Raw genomic sequence first — 7,708 nt, 5'->3', positions numbered from 1 at the left:
TCATGGCGTTTGAAAAATTGAAGCAGTTGTTGACATCATCACCCATCATTCAGGCCCCAAACTGGAGCTTACCATTTGAGCTCATGTGTAATGCATCTGATTATGCAGTAGGAGCAGTATTAGGACAAAGAGTTGATCGAATTCCCCATTTTATTTACTATGCTAGTATGACATTGAATGTTGCACAGTTGAACTATTCAACTAATGAAAAAGAAATGCTAGCAGTAGTGTTTGCATTAGAGAAATTTCGATCTTATCTCATTGGTTGTAAAATAATTATATTCACAGATCATGCTGCTCTTAAATATCTTTTCACAAAGAAAGATGCAAAAGCTAGACTAATTCGTTGGGTGTTACTTTTGCAGGAATTTGACTTGGAATTCAAAGATAAGAAAGGGACAGAAAATGTTGTGGCGGACCATCTCTCTCGTCTCCATTTTGACACAATTACAGAGCCATTAATATTGAATGAGTCATTTCCAGATGAACAATTGATGAATGTGGAAGTATTACCATGGTATGCTGACATCGTGAATTATCTTGTTACAGGTCAACTTCCAGAGCATTGGACCAAGCAAGACAAGGCTAAATTCTTTGCAGAAATAAAGAATTTCTTTTGGGATGACCCGTATTTGTTCAAGTATTGTGCAGACCAAATTGTTAGACGATGTGTCCCAGAAAGTAAAATTCAGAATATCATTTCATTCTGCCATGAACAAGCTTGTGGAGGCTGTTGTGCAAATTTTAATGTACTCGCAAGCGCACGAATCTATTGTAGTATAGACTAATGGTGACGAGTGTCGATCCCACGAGGAGGTGGATTTTAATTGTGTAGAATTAATTTTGTAAATGGGTGATTGGATTTGTGGTGGAAATGATTTGGGATATGCTAAAACTTAAATTAAAATGGCGAGAATAAATTCTAAAATTGGAATTGAAATGACGAGAATAAATTGAAGAGAATTCTATTAAAATGACGTACTTGGGTATCTGGATCCGTATCAACATGCATCATGGGCTAAATAATCTTTATTAATGCCAATTAAATCATGAGGGGGGGAATCTACACCTCATGAACCACGCTCTAATCAATATGGTGCTAAGGGCTTATCGTGCCAAATAATAATAACCTTATACTAGAGAGCCGGTGTAACCAAGGCGGTATCTAGACAAGATTATTATTATTTGTCGACGAGAAGTCAAAACATCCACAAAAACTAGAGGGGAAGAGAAAATAAATTTACCAAATTAAGCCCATGACACATGTTGAGACTTCACCTTCAACCCAAGCTTGAAAGAAAATTAGCCACTCATAATTGAACTAGGGGCAAAATGGAAATTTATTAAAATACGAAGAAAATACAAGATGGAGAAGGAATTACAGAAAATGGATCACAAAAATGGATTCAGAGCTATCAAATTAGGGGGGGGAGGCCCCCTTTTTATAGATACATGGAGTAAATCATGGCCATCGGATTAAAAACAGTTTGGACGCTCAGGATTGCGCCACGTCATCAGTCAACAGTCCACGGTTTGACCACGCGGATGAACAGTAACACGGTTTGACCCGGATGAACAGTAACGCGGTTTGGTTGAAAATAATCCTGTGTGATGCATGCACCGTACGCGAGATTTTTCGTCCATTGATATGCTGCCACGTCACCATCAACAGTACATAAGAATTTAAGTCCAACAGGATCGTGACACCTCATCAGTCAATGCCACATCATCGGTCAATGCCACGTCATCGATCCGTCTATGTGAACAGCGTCGTGAATAGTAACGTAGACAGTACCGTATACGTGAATAGTACCGTACATGTGAATAATGCCATTTTTCCTTTTATGCTCCTCCTAAGATTTTCGACCGTCCTGAGTTCAAAAGTGATGTCCGTTTTGCCGTCTGATCTCTCCTTTATTGTGAAATGACTATAATGCCCTTAAAATACATAAAATACTTAATTAAAATAACACACACGTAATTACATCACAAGAAGGTTAAATACATAAAAGTAAGGGTTGTTAATAAGACTTGAAATGTAAAATGACGGTTTTCTCCTTTATAAATATGCATTTTCTAACACTCAACACACCCCACAACTAGCTTATTGCTAGTCCCTAGCAAATAAAGCGAAAACAAAATTCAAATTCAAAATATATATATATTTTTTTAGAAACACTCGTGTTTATTCAATCAGATTAATGATAGCAATCAAATAAAAGTATAAGCATTATCTCCAGTCTAAAGCAATATCACACCCACATCAACCATCCACATGAATCGGCCCAGTAGACTTTGTTATAGCTACTTTCAAGAATGACATGTCACACCCCAAAATCTCACTGGAAGTAGTGACGCTCTCACAAAGAAATTAAACCCAATAAAAATAGTCATTCCAATGAATGGTAATTGAGAGAAAATAATAAAGAAATGATATCACATGCTCTCACCAAAATGAAATAAATATGCCCTCAGCTTAGAAATAATACGATCTCAAGTCAATTAAAAAAAATATTAGTCAACCCACTTTATTTATTTTTTTAGATGCACCACTACATCGTTTTAGCCCATATAACTAGCTTATACTTCAAACTATAGTTCCCTAAAATCAAGAAGGATTTTTATTAGGACGTAACGTAGGTTAGGGACATGGCTAACAAAGAAGGGAAATAAGGAAAACAAAATGTATGTCTGGGACAAATGCAGAGAAATTTTTTTTTTTTTTTTGGAAGTTGCAAGGTGGATTTCACCTATGATTGTTATTTTTATTCTTTTGAAACAACAACTTTTGTTTTGTTTTGTTTTTTTGTTTTGTTTTGTTTTTTTGTTTTGTTTTTTTTTGCTTTTGCTTTTATTTGGCATAACTTCACTGAACAACATAATTATTTACATTTTCTCAAACATAAATAGGTGATGGAACTTATAAGACATCGGGTAATACTCCAAATCGGAGTGGGTCAAGATGATAAGTTGACAAAGAAAATTTTTTTTTTTTTTTTTTTAAAGGCTCAAAAGGGTTAACTATGGATTTTTAATAAAATGGATGGCTAGAAAGGCTCAAACGGATCAAAGATGGCCTTTCTATCGTCTTTTAGGGCTCTAAATAATTATCCATATCTACTAGTTAGATGGGCCTCCCAATGTAGCAACACACATTTTTTTCTTTTTTTCTTTTTTTTAATTTTACCATTTTTTTTTAAAGGGTTAACTCAAAAGAAATCTAGAGATCGTGTATAAAATAATAAACTGCTAAGCTGTATAGAGAATGGGCAAAAGGGTTACTTTCCAAGAAAATGATTGGCTCAACAACTCACTTGGCACTTATTTATGACATGTTCATTCCTTCAAGCAACTCATATTTGTCTCCGACATCAACATGTAAAGTAGCAAACATAGCGTAACATCACTTAAGACCAAAGATAATACAAATACTAAAATTTGAAATTAATCATGTCATCCAATGTTAAAACAAATAACACAATTTTTTTTTTTTAAACAACATTCTACCCCCCAACCTATTCTAAACATGAAAGGAAAATATGCATGCAGAAATGTGAAAATGATGTAGAAAATTAATTTTTTTTTTTTTTACTAAGAAGATGCGTTTCTAGAGGCACTACACTCCATATTCAGCCATCTTCGACTCAAAAATTTGAAAATATATATTTATAAAGGAGAAAGAGGAAGAAAACGATTTTTTTTTTGTTTTTTTTTTGTTTTTTAAACGATGAAGATGCGTTTCTAGAGTAACTACACTCCATATTCAGCCATCTTCAACACAAAATGTTAGCAACTGTTCGTTTCTACAACAAAAAATCAGTAAAAACTTAACCAAGATTCCACAATTGTCGACTATTCCCTCCCCCCAACCAGAACGAAACATTGTCCTCAATGTTTTAAAGGAAAGAAGTAGAGTTTAGAAGACATCACCTGGGTGGTGCAACACAGAAGAAAATATTTACAGGCGGAGAGTTAAATCTAATTTGTACTTCTTACTGCGGCTACTGTTACCATCATTATTTGGTCGCTCCAACACAAAGGTCCAGGGGTCTGGCTTCGGTTTATAAGCTTGTAACATATCAAGTAGCTCATTAGCAGTGTGAGCACAAATAAAGAGTTTTTTCACATTAGAAGGAATGAAATAGTTTTTTATTGCATGGTTAAGAAATGCGATAAAGCCATCATAAAAGTTATTGACATTTAACAAACCGATGGGTTTCTGGTGAATGTGTAGATGGGCCCAAGATGCTAGTGTCATAAGTGCCTCTAGTGTTGCAAGATCTCCTGGAAGGAAAATAAAAGCATCAGTATGATTAAGCATTTCAGTTATTCTTTCTTGCATACCTGAGACGACTAACTCTTCTCCAGTTGATGAGTCTGACAAACTGCCCAATGGTTTTAGGACTCTTGGGATGATGCCTAACACTTGACTTCCTCTGATAAAAGCTGCTTCTGAGACCATTTTTTATAACCCTCGGTTACCTCCTCCATACACCAAGTGTAATTTTCTCGCTGCTATGCTTCGACCAAGATCTATGGCTGCCTCCACGAACTCTTTATGTTTGCCATAGGTAAATCCAGAAAGCACACAAATGTTCTTGAATTGTCTATTGGGAGTAGCTGCCATTGTGATACTTCTCAAAAACAATTTGTGAGTGCTTGACAAAAGATAAATCACATTTAAGAATCTTGGTGACAATGGATCACAGCTGTGAATGAGGTAACATGTGAGTGTCAAATAACGCGTAAAGCACGTGGCTCGCGAGTCAAAAAGGAAACAGTAAAAATGACAAAGTAAACAGTAATAAAATTATTAAAGACAATAATGCAAACAATAAAACAACAGTGAAATGAAATAAAATAACAGTAAAGTAAAAGGATATTTACACGTAGTTGCGACTGTGGCTCACATCTTCCTCTGGTTTTATGTCCAGAAACGGCTTGAACGCCCTCTATGGGTCGAGGATCGGCTTCCCATCCAGTTTTCTTATAAACTGACAAATAGGGTCGTTTATAGTCAGATTCTCGAGACTATATCGTGCATGCTCTTTCTGGAATAATGGCCATAACCGGAGAATCGCTCCTTGCACATATCCACTGGGATGCGTTTCAAGAGACAAAAGGATATCATCCAATGACTCCTTATTCAAGCCATCCCTAATGAATTGAATCTTATCTTCCCTGTTATCAGACACCATTCCTAAAGAACATGGGTTTCTATCGCAACTCATTCTGGCACACTTATGACAAGCAACAGAAATTCTTCGAGCTCGTCGTTTTCTTGCATAATTTCCTTTACCACAACCAGGCATGAATGCAATAAATTTTGGAGGTAACTCACCTACCGATCGTACTTTAGCCTCGATTAACCAACGGATGTCAGCAGGTATGTTATTCTTCATGAGTAATCGCATGCGTTCGGACCGAGCTTTATAGATCGTAAAGAGGGCATTATGAGGAAGTGAAGGGAATCGCTTGTGAAGCTTCGCTAGAATCTCGTTTCTGTCCATACTTTCGCCTCAGAATGTCAGTTATTATGGGAAACTGAAGTTAACCGACTTGATTGTCACGGAGTACCGTTATCCGCCATTTCACCGGGGTAACAAACTAAAGCACACAAACAGAAAAACAAATTAAAACACACAAAGAAAATTAAAATCGTCCTCTTATTGAATTTACCTCAAGCTCCAACTGGATGTCGTAAACACTTCTCTCAATGTCTCTCAGTTGGCGTTCTAAACCCTCAACATAGGCTACTAACTCTGGTGGTTGTAGGCCCAAATGCGTTGTGTTTTACAAAATTGAATCTGCTTTTTTAGATGAATTTTGACACGTTGAAGTGGTTTAAGAATGTTCAGGAGGAACGGTCTAAGTATGGTACTCATGATTAACAATGATAAGAAAAAAAAACTTAATGGTAAAACAAACACACTTATGCAAAAATAATTTCAATTAGCAAAAGAATAATAAAAAGGAAAGAAAGAAAAATCAAATCAACAAAAAGAAAAAATCAATTCAAATCTGATGGGTCACTCAAATTTATTTCGGTGTCTTCTCCATGTGGTTGGTACTCAAGATATGGCTTTAATCTTTGACCATTAACTTTAAACGTGACACCGTTCTTTGGGTCCTTAATTTCAATTGCCCCATGTGGAAAAACAGTATGAACAATAAAGGGACCAGACCATCGAGAGCGTAACTTACCTGAGAATAGGTGCAAACGAGAATTGAATAAAAGCACTTTCTGACCTGGAGTGAAAGATTTTCTCATAATGTGCTTGTCATGAAAGACTTTCATTCGTTGCTTGTAAATTTTGGCATTTTCATATGCGTCATTGCGAATTTCTTCAAGTTCTGCCAGTTGTAATCTTCTTTCTGAGCTGGCTTGCTGCATATCAAAGTTGAATTTCTTGATGGCTCAATATGCACGATGCTCGAGTTCCACAGGTAGGTGGCAAGCTTTTCCATACACTAGCCTGTAGGGTGACATCCCAATCGGGGTCTTGAAAGCCGTTCTATATGCCCATAATGCATCATCAAGTCTTAATGACCAATCTTTTCTGTCTGGCCTCACTGTCTTTTCTAATATGTGCTTTATTTCTCGATTGGAGATCTCAACTTGGCCACTGGTTTGCGGATGATACGGGGTTGCCACTTTGTGTGTGATTGAATACTTTGTCAAAAGAGCTTTGAATGCTTTGTTACAAAAGTGGGCACCACCATCAGTGATTATTGCTCGAGGGAATCCAAAGCGCGAAACAATGTTTCTTTTCAAAAATCCTATCACCACCTTGTGATCATTGGTTCTACATGGAATTGCTTTTACCCATTTTGAGACGTAGTCAACACCAACCAATATGTATTGATGGCCAAAAGAAGGGGGAAAGGGTCCCATGAAGTCGATACCCCATACATAAAAAATCTCAACCACTAAAATTGGATTTAGTGGCATCATGTTCCTTCGTGTAATGCTCCCCATTCGTTGACACCTATCACATGAAGAACAGAAAGTGTAAGCATCTCGAAATATAGTTGGCCAATAGAAACCACATTGTAAAACTTTAGTCGCCGTTTTCTTAGCACTGAAATGGCCTCCACAAGCTTGTTCATGGCAGAATGAAAGGATATTCTGAATTTCACTTTCTGGGACACATCGTCTAACAATTTGGTCTGCACAATACTTGAACAAATACGGGTCATCCCAAAAGAAATTCTTTATTTCTGCAAAGAATTTAGCCTTGTCTTGCTTGGTCCAATGCTCTGGAAATTTACCTGTAACAAGATAATTAACTATATCAGCATACCAAGGTAATACTTCCACATTCATCAATTGTTCATCTGGGAATGACTCATTTAATGGTAATGGCTCTGTAATTGTGTCAAAATGGAGACGAGAGAGATGGTCCGCCACAACATTTTCTGTGCCTTTCTTATCTTTAAATTCCAAGTCAAATTTCTATAAAAGTAACACCCAACGAATTAGTCTAGCTTTTGCATCTTTCTTTGTGAGAAGATATTTAAGAGCAGCATGATCTGTGAATATAATTATTTTACAACCAATGAGATAAGATCGAAATTTTTCCAATGCAAACACTACTACTAGCATTTCTTTTTCAGTAGTTGAATAGTTCAACTGTGCATCATTCAATGTCATACTAGCATAATAAATAACATGGGGAATTCGATCAACTCTTTGTCCTAATACTGC

Source organism: Citrus clementina, unplaced genomic scaffold (assembly GCF_000493195.1).
Source record: "Citrus clementina cultivar Clemenules unplaced genomic scaffold, Citrus_clementina_v1.0 scaffold_8, whole genome shotgun sequence".
In the NCBI taxonomy this organism is placed as follows: Eukaryota; Viridiplantae; Streptophyta; class Magnoliopsida; order Sapindales; family Rutaceae; genus Citrus; species Citrus x clementina.
This window is presented reverse-complemented; position numbering follows the sequence as displayed.